Source organism: Microcaecilia unicolor, chromosome 3 (assembly GCF_901765095.1).
Source record: "Microcaecilia unicolor chromosome 3, aMicUni1.1, whole genome shotgun sequence".
Taxonomy (NCBI): Eukaryota; Metazoa; Chordata; class Amphibia; order Gymnophiona; family Siphonopidae; genus Microcaecilia; species Microcaecilia unicolor.
This window is the reverse complement of record NC_044033.1, coordinates 1,713,936-1,727,842: the sequence shown is the minus strand read 5'-3', so window position 1 is coordinate 1,727,842 and position 13,907 is coordinate 1,713,936. Positions and strand designations below refer to the sequence as shown.

Below are 13,907 nucleotides of genomic sequence, written 5' to 3'. Positions count from 1 at the left end.
CGCGTGAGCGTCCTACCTCAGTTCTTTTTTTCTCCGTGGCAAGATGCGGTAGTGTTTCCTCTGCACTCCGTTCAGGCCCAGGAAGAGAACTACTCTACGCGATTTAGTTTCACTTTATTTCTTCTTTTTACAAAAAAATAATAATAATAATTTGAGTAGTTTCCCGTAGTTTTCTTGTTTCTTTTTGTCCATCTTAAAAGTTGCTTTTGGGCTGCGCGGTCAGGTTTATTCCCTTTTTGTGCCTCCTCTTTTTGGCACAATCACATTGTTTGATTTCGCCGAGGCTGTTTTTCCTTCCATGTCATCGAAGACACCCAGCGGCTTCAAACGTTGTACTCGGTGCAACCGGACCATCTCAGGTACCGATACCCACGCTTGGTATATCCAGTGCCTTGGGCCCGACAATAGCCCAGCCGCTTGTAGTCTGTGTCTTCGTATGAAGAAACGGGCCCAAGCATCTCGAGAGGCCCAGCGAGAAAAACATTAGGGGGTTCTGGCCAGTCCTTCGACATTGACATTGGTACCGAGGTCAGCGACATCGGAAGCAAAGGTAATGGCTGCTCAGAGACCAGTTCGCACCGGAAGCAGTGAGGCGTTGAGCGGGTCTCCACCTGTCTTGAGGCCTCCCTAGGAGGTGTGAGGATTCCACATCCTCCTCATCAGTACCGAGGAGTCTTGATGACGGGCGTCGAGCGAAGGCGAAGAAGCACCATCATTGTTCTCCTTCGACACATGGTATTGGGAGCTTCGGGGCATCGAGGGATTCGGCACCCAAGAAGCGTTGGCGCCGAGAGGATCGCTCCCCCTCGATACAGGAGATACTAATGCATCGGTCTCCTAGCAGCCTGGTACCTGCTCCAATGCCTCCACGGATTCTGACACCGCCTATTCCACTGACCCCACAGCCTTCTCCAATGGCGGCTCTCGATGAGCGCATCTGGGCCTTGTTTCCAGAGCCTCTGGAGGGACTGCTACGTCAATCAGCTTCGGTGTCGGGGGTGCTTGTGCCTTCTGTACCATCTGCTGCAGCGGTCTCGGGCCCTTCTCCTGCGGTGAGGTCTCCGACTGCGGTGCCACCTGCCGCATCAGCGTCGGCTGCCACCCAGGTAGACTCCCCTTCGACATTGGTGGAGGGAGCTTCGCCACAGTCGGACAGGGCATCGGCCTCTCGATATCGCCATAGAGGACATCGTTCCTCGGCGTCAAGGCAGGTCCAGTGTCGAAGCACCTTAACTCAGGTTTTATCTGACACTGAGCAGAAGCGTTCATGGGAGTCAGATGAGGATCCCAGGTACTTCTCTTCTGATTAGTCTTTTGGGATTCCCTCGTATCCTTCTCCTCCGCTAGAAAGGAGACTGTCTCCACCAGAGAGTCTGTCCTTTTTCTCTTTTGTCCGGGAAATGGCTATGGCTATTCCTTTCCCTGTGGAGGTTGAGGATGAGCCCAGGACTGAGATGCTCGAGGTCTTGGATTATTCTTCTCCACCTAAAGAGGCCGACAGTTCCTCTGCATAAGGTACTGAAGGAAGTCCTTATGCGAAACTGGTCAGCCCCCTCTGTCTGGCCCCGTGGTCCCAAAAAAAAAGCTGAATCCCAGTATCGGATCCACGGTGAACCTGGGTTGATGAGGTCTCAGTTACCCCACAATTCCATGGTGGTGGACTCCGCCCTCAAGAGAGCCAGGAGTACTAGAGACTATGTTTCGGCGCCCCCAGGCAGAGAAGCTAGGACTCTTGAATCTTTTGGGAGGAAGACGTATCAGGCCGCTATGCTCACTGCCAAGATCCAGTCATACCAGCTCTTCACAAACGTACACTTGTGAGACTCGATACGTCAACTGTCCAGCTTGGTTGATGCACTCCCTACGGAGCTGGCCGAGCCTTTTCGCCAGGTGGTCAGGCAGCAGAAGGCATGTCGCAAGTTCCTGGCCAGGGGGTACTTTTGACACTTTTGACGTGGCATCCAGAATCATTTCTCAAGGTATAGTGATGCGCAGACTCTCATGGCTGCATGTCTCTGACCTGGATCATTCTGTCCAGCAGCGGATGGCGGATGTTCCTTGCCGGGGGGGACAATCTTTTTGGAGAAAAAGTAGAGGATCTGGTTAATCAAATCAAGAAGCATAATGATGCTATGGATTCTCTCCCCCACCGGGCGTCTTCTGCTACTGCCTCCTCATCTAGGAGGTTTTTTGGAGGGAGGAGGAGTGCCCCCTATACCTACTCTAGGCGTAGGTACACTCCTGCTTCTCAGCAGCCTGCCCAGGCTCAACCCCAGCGCGCTTGTTCTCGTCAACTAAAGCCCATTCTGCGCCCCAGCAAAAGCAAGGGACGGGCTTTTGACTGGCTCCAGTTCAGCATAGCCTCAGTAAAAGTGTCCATACTGGACAACTTGCCGGTAAGGGGGGGGGGGGGGGGGGAGGTTGATGTTTTTTCACCAAAGGTGGCCTCTCAACCTCCGACTGGTGGGTTCTTCAAATAGTCCGGTTAGGATACATTCTCAATCCAAACCTCCAAATTGTCCACCGGAAGCTCAATCTTACAGTTCCCAGCACAAGCAGGTACTTGCAGAGGAACTCTCCGCCCTTCTGAAGGCCAGTGCGGTCGAACCCGTTCCACCAGGGGAAGAAGAGCTGGGATTCTATTCTAGGTACTTCCTTGTGCAAAAGAAAACAGGGGGGATGTGTCCCATCCTAGACCTAAGGGGCCTGAACAAATTTCTGGTTCCAGAAAAGTTCAGGATGGTTTCCCTGGGCACCCTTCTTCCCATGATTCAAAAGAACGATTGGCTATACTCTCTGCACTTAAAGGATGCTTACACACATATCTCGATACTTCCAGCTCACAGGAAGTATCTTCGATTTTGGCTGGGAACTCAACACTTTCAGTACTGTGTGCTGCCTTTTGGTCTGGCGTCTGTGCCCAGAGTATTCACAAAGTGCCTAGCGGTAGTCGCAGTGTTGCTACGCAGACTAGGAGTGCATGTGTTCCCTTATCTCGACGATTGGCTGGTGAAGAGCACCTCAAAGGCAGGCGCTCAGCAGTCCATGCGAATGACTATTCAGGTGCTAGAACTACTGGGGTTCGTGATCAATTACCCCAAGTCCCATCTCACTCCAGTCCAAAAATTGGAATTCATTGGAGCCCTGTTGAACACAAAGACAGTTCGAGCTTATCTTCCTAAGGCAAGGGCAGACAACCTCCTGTCCCTGGTGTCCATAGCTCAAGCATCTCAACAGGTCACGGCTCGGCAGATGTTGAGGCTTCTGGGCCACATGGCCTCCACAGTTCAAGTGACTCTCATGGCACGCCTACACATGAGATCGGCTCAATGGATCCTAGCTTCCCAGTGGTACCAAGCTGCGGGGAGTCTAGAGGATGTAATCCAACTGTCCACCGACTTTCGGAATTCTCTGCAGTGGTAGACAATTCGATCCAATTTGACCTTGGGATGTCCATTCCAAATTCCTCAGCCACAAACAGTGCTGACAACAGATGCATCCCTCCTGGGGTGGGGAGCTCATGTAAATGGGCTTCACACTCAAGGAGCCTGGTCCTTTCAGGAAAAAGGTCTTCAGATCAATCTCCTGGAATTGCATGCGATCTGGAACGCTCTAAAGGCTTTCAGAGACCAGCTGTCCAACCAAATCATATTGATTCAGACAGACAATCAGGTTGCCATGTCTTACACCAACAAGCAGAGGGGCACCAGATCTCGCCCCCTGTGTCAAGAAGCCGTCCAGATGTGGCTTTGGGCGCGCCGTCAGGCGTAAACAACAGTCTGGCCGACAGGCTGAGCAGGATAATGCAACCTCACGAGTGGTCACTGAACATGGGAGTAATCCGCAAGATCTTCCGAGCGTGGGACACCCCCTCGGTGGATCTTTTTGCCACTCAGATCAATCACAAGGTCCCTCAGTTCTGTTTCAGGCTTCAGGCCCACGACAGACTAGCGTCAGATGCCTTTCTCCTGCATTGGGGAACGGGCCTTCTATATGCGTATCCTCCCATACCTCTAGTAGGGAAGATTTTGCTGAAACTCAAGCAGGACTGCGGAACCATGATTCTGATTGCACCCTTCTGGCTGCGTCAGATTTGGTTCCCTGTTTTGGAGTTGTCCTCCGAGGAACCGTGGAGATTGGAGTGTTTTCCAACCCTCATCACCCAGAACGAGGGGTTGCTTCTACATTCCAACCTCCAGTCTCTGGCTCTCACAGCCTGGATGTTGAGAGCTTAGAATTCACCTCCTTGGGTCTTTCAGAGGGTGTCTCCCGAGTCTTGATTGCTTCCAGAAAAGATTCCACGAAGAGGTGTTACGCTTTCAAATTGAGGAGGTTTGCCATCTTGTGTGACAGCAAGGCCCTAGATCCTCTTTCTTGTCCTACACAGACCCTGCTTGAATAGTTTCTACACTTGTCAGAGTCTGGTCTCAGGACCAACTCCGTAAGAGTTCATCTTAGTGCGATTAGTGCTTTTCATCGCCGTGTAGAGGGTAAGCCTATCTCTGGACAGCCTTTAGTTGTTCACTTTATTAGAGGTTTGCTTTTGTCAAAGCCCCCTTTCAAACCTCCACCAGTGTCATGGGATCTCAACGTCGTTCTCTCAGCTGATGAAAGATCCTTTTGAGCCACTGAATTCCTGCCATCTGAAGTATTTGACCTGGAAGGTCATTTTCTTGGTGGCTGTTACTTCAGCTCGTAGGGTCAGTGAGCTTCAGGCCCTGGTGGTGCATGCACCTTATATCAAATTTCATCACAACAGAGCAGTCCTCCGCACGCACCCTAAGTTCCTGCCTAAGATGGTGTTGGAGTTCAATCTGAACCAGTCAATTGTCTTGCCAACTTTCTTTCCCCGTCCTCATACCTGCCCTGGCGAAAGCAGTTTGCATACCTTGGACTGCAACAGAGCACTGGCCTTTTACGTGGAGCGGACAAAGCCCTTTAGACAGTCCGCCCAGTTGTTTCTTTCTTTCGATCCCAACAGGAGGGGGGAGTCACCATCGGAAAACGCACAATCTCCAATTGGCTGGCAGATTGCATTTCCTTCACTTATGCCCAAGCTGGGCTGACTCTAGAGGGTCATGTCACGGCTCATAATGTAGCCATGGCTGTGTCAGTGGCTAACTTAAAGTCAGCCTCCACTGAGGAGATTTGCAAGGCTGCAATGTGGTCATCAGTCCACACATTCACATCTCACTACTGCGACAGTCGGTGCTGCAGAATCTATTCGGGGTTTAGGATCCCACTCCACCCTCCTAGACCCATTTTTGTTCTGTTCCAGGCTGCACTCTCAGTTAGTTGTTTATGGTTTCAGGTCAATCTATGTTATGTCCTCGCCGTTGCGAGGCCAAATTGACCAATGTTCATCGTTTTGAGTGAGCCTGGTTGCTAGGGATACCCCACATGTGAGAACAAGCAGCCTGCTTGTCCTCAGAGAAAGCGAAGATACATACCTGTAGAAGGTATTCTCAGAGGACAACAGGCTGATTGTTCTCACAAACTCGCCCTTCTCCCCTTTGGAGTTGTTGTTTGTTTGCTTATTTTTATGCTTTTTGATTAAACTGAGGTAGCACGCTTGCGCGGCAGGCGGTAAGTCATCCGCGTATGCGTGGTGAGCGCGATTCGCGTGCCAGAACTCTCTGGCAAAACCTTTTCTTTATTTTGCTTGCAAAATTTCTGATTCCTGGGCCACTGTAGATGTCGACCCACATGTGAGAACAATCAGCCTGCTGTCCTCGGAGAATACCTGCTACAGATAAGTATCTTCGCTTTATCTTCTCTATGCCTCAGTGCAGGGAGAGACTGCTCACGGGATGGAGTGAGTCACACACAGTTATCTGCTCTCTCCTATACCTCTTGGTGCAGGGAGGGATAGCTCGCAGGCTGGGGTAGACTGGTCTGCCATGCTTTGTACTCCTCGATGGAAGGAGGAACAGTTCACAGACTGGGTAGGGCACACTGCTTTCTCTCAGTCCGCCTTCTTGCACTCGCTCTCACATTGTTTTCCTTCTGTTCTGTACATCACTGGCTCTGTGTGCTCTCAGATAGAAAAGTATGCACAATCCACCATCAAGAAAACATCGAGGTGTGTTTTATTCTGGACTCTGCTGTTGCACTTGCAACAAAACAAGGAACTTGCATACAGGGTCAGTAGCAAACAAGGCAGGGAGCAGTTGTTAGTTTATAGATGGGTGCAATATTGTAAGCATGCACCCCGAAACCCCCACCATGCAGCAAGACAGGCACATGAGGTCCACATCCTCTGTAACCAAACAAGCACACAGGGTCACAAACTCTCCAGCAATTTCTTCATGCCACTCTAGTACAGGGCAGTGGAGAGTTGAACTCTACACAGAATGCAAATGAGAAGATGCAAATAGTTTTGCCTTTCTTATGTGTTATTTCTTATCTGCAAAGAAATATATGCCATGCAATCTATAAATAATTTTTGAATCAATTATAAACGTATATCTTTCTTTAAGGAAATGAAAAGTATTACTAACTGTGGTAGATGGACATTAATCTTTAATCTTTTGATTTTTGTAGTTGATGTATTTCTGCTGTTTTCTCCGCTGAATATTTGATATATGTTGTTCACAGCCGCTGCCTTGATTTTCTCTCCTCTCATGCCATCCTCGATCCGCTTCAATCCGGTTTTCGCCCTCTACACTCGACAGAAACAGCACTCACTAAAGTCTGTAATGACCTGTTCCTTGCCAAATCCAAAGGTCACTACTCCATCCTCATCCCCCTCGACCTATCCGCCGCTTTTGACACTGTCAATTACAATTTACTCCTTACCACACTATCCTCATTTGGATTCCAAGGCTCTGTCCTCTCCTGGTTCTCCTCTTATCTCTCCCACCGTACCTTCAGAGTACATTCCCATGGATCTTCCTCTAGCCCCATCCCGCTCTCTGTTGGAGTTCCTCAGGGATCTGTCCTCGAACCCCATCTTTTCTCAATCTACACCTCTTCCCTGGGCTCGCTGATCTCATCTCATGGCTTCCAATATCATCTCTATGCTGACGACACCCAGATGTATCTCTCCACACCAGACATCACTGCGAAACCCAGGCCAAAGTATCAGCTTGCTTATCCAACATTGCTGCCTGGATGTCCAACCGCTACCTGAAACTGAACATGGCCAAGACTGAGCTCATTGTCTTTCCACCCAAACCCACTTCTCCTCTCCCCCCACTCTCTATTTCAGTTGACAACACCCTCATCCTCCCGTCTCATCTGCCCGCAACCTCGGGGTCATCTTCGACTCCTCCCTCTCCTTCTCTGCGTATATCCAGCACACAGCCAAGACCTGTCGCTTCTTCCTCTATCACATCAGCAAAATTCACCCCTTCCTCTCTGAGCACACCACCCGAACTCTCATCCACTCTCTCATTACCTCTCGCATTGACTACTGCAACCTACTCCTCACCAGACTCCCACTTAACCATCTATCCCCCCTTCAATCCGTTCAGAACTCTACAGCACGTCTTATCTTCCACCTTGACCGATATGCTCATATCACCCCTCTCCTCAAGTCTCTTCACTGGCTCCCGATCAGGTACCGCATACAGTTTAAGCTTCTCCTACTAACCTACAAATGCACTCGATCTGCAGCCCCTCCTTACCTCTCTACCCTCATCTCCCCTTACGTTCCTACCCGTAACCTCTGCTCACAGGACAAATCCCTCCTCTCAGTACCCTTCTCCACCACAGCCAACTCCAGGCTCTGCCCTTTCTGCCTCGCCTCACCCTATGCTTGGAATAAACTCCCTGAGCCCATTCGCCAAGCCCCCTCCCTGCCCATCTTCAAATCCTTGCTCAAAGCCCACCTCTTCAATGTTGCCTTCGGCACCTAACCATTATACCTCCATTCAGGAAATCTAGTCTGACCCAATTTGATTGACTGCACTTTTTGTCCTTTAGATTGTAAGCTCCTTTGAGCAGGGACTGTCCTTCTTTGTTAAATTGTACAGCGCTGCTGTGATTTGTTACAAAACAGAAATTCTTTTTGTATGCTGGCTTTATATTTTGCTAATCAAGTTTGAGCTACTATCTGGGATGAACCCACAAAGGAAAGCTACTGTAGCTGCATTTAACTTTCAAAAGGGCGACTAAAATAAAATGAGGAAAATTATTAAAAAGAAACTAAAAGGATTGGCTGCAAAGGTTAGGACACTAAATCAGACATGGACGTTATTCAAAATACCACTTGGAAGCCTGTTCAGGCAGATGCATTCCACATGTATGCAAAAGTGGAAAGAAGAGAAAACGTCAGCCAGCATGGTTAAAAGGTGAAGTAAAAGAGGCCATTACAGCGAAAAGATTGCCGCTTTTTTGCCGTCGCCCAAATCAAGGGCGGCCATGGCATTAACGTCTCCCAGCTCAAGGGCGGCCCAAGAAGAAGCCGTCCGAGCAGAGTGGCCGGCCAAGATGGCGGAGGCGAGCAGCGGGGGATGGCCGTTTATGGCGGGAAAAACCGCCGCACCGGAGGAAGACCCGGGACACTGACCGGCCTCCGAACTGACACCCAACAAGGGCGAATCAGACTTTAAGACCTCCGCATCCCCGCCGCACACGCGGTCCGGGGAGCGATTCTTCGCGCCCTCGCCCTCCGACGCCATAGGCCACGTGGAGATCGATCGGGGAACCCCCTGCCCGCTATAAAAAGGTAAAAATTACCTGCTTCTCGCTCCAAGCTGTAACGAACTGGTGTCCCAGTGAGTAGCTGCAATAAACGTTGAAATAAACGTTGAAATAAACGCCCTTAAGGACGTCCAAAATTGTTGTTGTTGTTTTTTAACGGAGCCAGAGGGAGGGGGGAGAAAAGGAGGGACCTGGCACCACCAGGTTTGCACTTGCTCAAGAAGAGCCCTCAACCCCAGGTACTCAACAAAACCTAAAAATTAGGCTTGGAGACCTAGCCAGAGCTGCTGCTGTGTGTGACCACCACCTGCTGAGATAGAGAACATACTGAGGAGTTTCCGGCAGCACATGACCACATATAGGGAGGCAAAAGGATTGCTCTCTATCTCCACCTGCTGGTAGATGGACACAACCCACCAGTCTATGGATTGATCAGCATGATGATATGGAAGAGGCCATTACAGCGAAAAGATTGTCCTTCAAAGAATGGAAAAAGGACCCAAATGAAGAAAATAAAAAGCAACATAAGCACAAACATGGTTTAATGGGAGAGAGTCGGCACAGGTTCAGCCGAGGTAAGTCTTACCTCACCAATTTGCTTCATTTCTTTGAAGGCATGAATAAACATGTGGATAAAGGTGAGCCAGTTGATGTAGTGTATCTACATTTTCAGAAAGCTTTTGATAAAGTTCCTCATGAGAGACTCCTGAGAAAATTAAACAGTCATGGGATAGGAGGCAAGGTTCTGGTGTGGATTAGGAATTGGTTATTGAACAGAAAACAGAGGGTAGGGTTAAATGGTGATTTCTCTCAATGAAGGAGGGTGAACAGTGGAATGCCGCAGGGATCTGTACTAGAACCAGTACTATTTAACATATTTATAAATAATATGGAAATCGGAACGAGAAGCGAGGTGATCAAATGTGCAGATGATACAAAATTATTCAAGGTTGTTAAAACACGTGTGGACTGTGAAATATTGCAGGAAGACTTTTAGGAAATTAGAAGACTGGGCACCCAAATGGCAGATGAAATTTAATGTGGACAAACGCAAGGTGATGTACATTGGAAATAATAATCTGATTCATAGTTACCTGATGTTAGGGTCCACCTTGGGGGTCAGTGCTCAAGAAAAAGATCTAGGTGGCATTGTAGATAATATGCTGACATCTTCTGCTCACTGTGCGGCAGCAGCCAAAAAAGCATGCTAGGAATCATTAGGAAAGGGATGGTGAATAAGACCGAAAACACTATAATGCTTTTGTATTACTCCATGGTGCATCCACACCTTGAGTATTGCGTTCAGTTCTGGTCGCCGTATCTCTAAAAAGATATAGCGGAATTAGAAAAGGTTCAAAGAAGAGTAACCAAAATGATAAAGGGGGCTTGAACTCCTCTCATATAAGGAAAGGCTAAAGAGATTAGGGCTCTTCAGCTTGGAAAAGAGACGGATGAGGGAAGATATGACTGAGGTCTACAAAATCCTTTGTAGAACGAGTAGAAGTAAATCGATTTTTTTACTTGTTCCAAAAGTACAAAGAGTAGGAAACACTCAAAGTGACACAGAAATACTTTTAAAACAAGTAGGAGGAAATATTTTTTCACTCAATGAATAGTTAAGCTCTAGAACTCTTTGCCTGAAGATGTGGTAACAGTGGTTAGCATATCTGGGTTTAAAAAAGGTTTGGACAAATTCCTGGAGGAATATTTCATAGTCTGCTATTGAGACAGACATAGGAAGCAACTGCTTGCCCTGGGATTTGTAATATGGAGTGTTGCCACAATTTGGGTTTCTGCCAGGAACTTGTGACCTGGCTTGGCCACTGTTTGGAAAACAGCATACTGGGCTAGATGGACCATTGGTCTGACCCAGTATGGCTACTCTTATGTTCTTATTTGTCTACAATAAAACAGATTTATTTTCCATCTGTGCAAGATCCTTCAGTAGACCAGACGTTATTCCAAACCTGCAGGGAATCATACTTTTATTAACACACCCCTAGGTATTCCTTGTGTGCTAACTGCTCCTTAGGGTAATTACCCCACACCCTTGTATTATACAAGTGTCATGATAATGCTCAAAGGCCATGAATACCAAAGCCTCATCTCGGAGGTGCTGAAGCCGGACACGACAATCATTCCCTGGTGATAGGGTGGCACAACTAGTGTACACCTCAGGGCACGGTGACTCAGTAAACATATGGTTTTGATTATGTATGCTTCAATTATAATCTAGCTTGTTTTCAGGCGGGATATAAATGAAATGGCAGTACTGAATGGTCCTAAAACACAGGCTGGTGAGAACTGGACCTAAGGTGCAGAACAGCCCTCCTGCAGTTGCAAGGAACAGAATGCATATGAAGCTGCAGCAATAAACAGTGCAAAAATTACTGCTTTCAGGTGGATGGTTCTTATAAAGTAAGGCCAATGTCGGATGGACTTCTGTAGTCTGTGTCCCACAAACAGCAGAAGACAGAATAAGATCAAGTCTGTGCCTTGTACATCATGAGTGAGGGTGCTGTGCTTCTCAAGAGGGAGGGGGAAGACATCTTAATGCTGAAACTACAGGCCAGTAAGCCTCACTTCGATTATTGGAAAAGTAATGGAAGCGATGCTGAAGGAAAAGATAGTGAATTTCCTAGAAGCAAATAAGTTGCAAGATCCGAGACAACATGGTTTCACCAAAGGGAAATCGTGCCAAACGAATCTCATTGAATTCTTTGACTGGGTGACTGGAGAATTAAATCAAGGACGTGCTATGGACGTAATCTACTTAGATTTCAGCAAAGCTTTTGACACGGTTCCCCACAGGAGGCTGTTGAATAAACTAGACAGGCTAAAGATAGGACCCGACGTGGTGAACTGGATTAGGAACTGGTTAACGGACAGATGCCAGAGGGTGGTGATAAATGGAGTTCGCTCAGAGGCGGGAAAGGTGAGTAGTGGAGTGCCTCAGGGATCGGTGCTGGGGCCCATTCTATTCAATATATTTGTGAGTGACATTGCCGAAGGGTTACAAGGTAAAGTTTGCCTTTTTGCGGATGACACCAAGATTTGCAACAGAGTAGACACCCCGGAGGGAGTGGAAAACATGAAAAAAGATCTGTGGAAGCTAGAAGAATGGTCTAACGTTTGGCAATTAAAATTCAATGCGAAGAAATGCAAAGTGATGCATTTAGGGAGTAGAAATCCAAGGGAGACGTATGTGTTAGGCGGGGAGAGTCTGATAGGTACGGACGGGGAGAGGGATCTTAGGGTGATAGTATCTGAGGACCTGAAGGCGATGAAACAGTGTGACAAGGCAGTGGCCGTAGCTAGAAGATTGCTAGGCTGTATAGAGAGAGGTGTGGCCAGCAGAAGAAAAGAGGTTTTAATACCCCTGTATAAGACGTTGGTGATGCCCCACCTGGATTATTGTGTTCAGTTTTGGAGGCCGTATCTTGCGAAGGATGTTAAAAAAAATGGAAGCGGTGCAAAGAAAAGCTACGAGAATGGTATGGGATTTGCGTTACAAGACGTATTAGGAGAGACTTGTTGACCTGAACATGTATACCCTGGAGGAAAGGAGAAACAGAGGTGATATGATACAGACGTTCAAATATTTGAAAGGTATTAATCCGCAAACAAACCTTTTCCGGAGATGGGAAGGCGGTAGAACGAGAGGACATGAAATGAGATTGAAGGGGGGCAGACTCAAGAAAAATGTCAGGAAGTATTTCTTCACGGAGAGAGTGGTGGATGCTTGGAATGCTCTCCTGCGGGAGGTGGTGGAAATGAAAACGGTAACGGAATTCAAACATGCGTGGAATAAACATAAAGGAATCCTGTTCAGAAGGAATGGATCCTCAGGAGCTTAGCCGAGATTGGGTGGCAGAGCCAGTGGTGGGAGGCGGGGCTGGTGGTTGGAAGGCGGGGATAGTGCTGGGCAGACTTATACGGTCTGTGTCGGGGTTGGTGGTTGGGAGGCGGGGAAAATGCTGGGCAGACTTATATGGTCTGTGCCAGAGCCGGTGGCAGGAGGCGGGGCTGGTGGTTGGAAGGCGGGGATAGTGCTGGGCAGACTTATACGGTCTGTGTCGGGGCTGGTGGTTGGGAGGCGGGGAAAATGCTGGGCAGACTTATATGGTCTGTGCCAGAGCCGGTGGCAGGAGGCGGGGCTGGTGGTTGGGAGGCGGGGATAGTGCTGGGCAGACTTGTATGGTCTGTGCCAGAGCCGGTGGTTGGGAGGCGGGGCTGGTGGTTGGGAGGTGGGGATATTGCTGGGCAGACTTATACGGTCTGTGCCGGGGCTGGTGGTTGGGAGGCGGGGATAGTGCTGGGCAGACTTATACGGTCTGTGCCAGAGTCGGTGGTTGGGAGGTGGGGCTTGTGGTTAGGAGGCAGGGATAGTGCTGGGCAGACTTATACGGTCTGTGCCAGAGCCAGTGGTTGGGAGGAGGGGCTGGTGGTTGGGAGGCGGGGATAGTGCTGGGCAGACTTATACGGTCTGTGCCAGAGCCGGTGGTTGGGAGGTGGGGCTGGTGGTTGGAAGGCGGGGATAGTGGTGGGCAGACTTATATGGTCTGTGCCCTGAAGAGGACAGGTACAAATCAAGGTAAGGTAAACACAAAAAGTAGCACATATGAGTTTATCTTGTTGGGCAGACTAGATGGACCGTGCAGGTCTTTTTCTGCCGTCATCTACTATGTTACTATGTTTTTAAGCATATATTGTTTCAAGACTGCCTATAAGTGGTTGGCATGATGGCAAATTGCTTTAATCATGAATTACTATAACCTGCAGAGAAAGGCAGGTGCAGCTGTGGCTTCCTTGTTGGGCAGACTGGATGGACAGTGCAAGTCTTTAATCTGCCATCATGTACCGTGTTGCTGCAATACCTTGGAGGATTATTCCATTGGCTACAGCAACAAGCTGAGCACCGGAGAAGTCAGGGTTCAAACCCCACTGACGCTCCTTGAAACACTGGAGCAAGTCATTTTAATCGCTGTTACCTCAGATACAGAGTTAAGGATAGATTTACTCGCATGCATTAACGCAGCCTAACCCACATTATTAACACTGGCCCGGTTATTCTTACTAGGGCTCATTTATTAAAGAACTAATTTACTAACACACGTTAAATGCATTGTTAGGAAACAGACCCCAGTGAGAAGAACAGGACTTGCGTTATTTAATGTTGATGCACGTAGTGAAAGTGCAGAGGGGCTGCAGGGAACATTCGTGGTGAGGCAGAATTTGAACCCTGACTTTCTTATATCCAC

The 13,907-nt window shown here is 48.5% G+C and overlaps 1 protein-coding gene across 3 annotated transcripts in view; it reads right to left on the bottom strand.

The window, feature by feature from the left end:
- Positions 1 to 13,907, bottom strand: part of KLC4 (kinesin light chain 4) — a 230,714-nt gene that overhangs the window by 49,900 nt on the left and 166,907 nt on the right. The window lies entirely within an intron of this gene.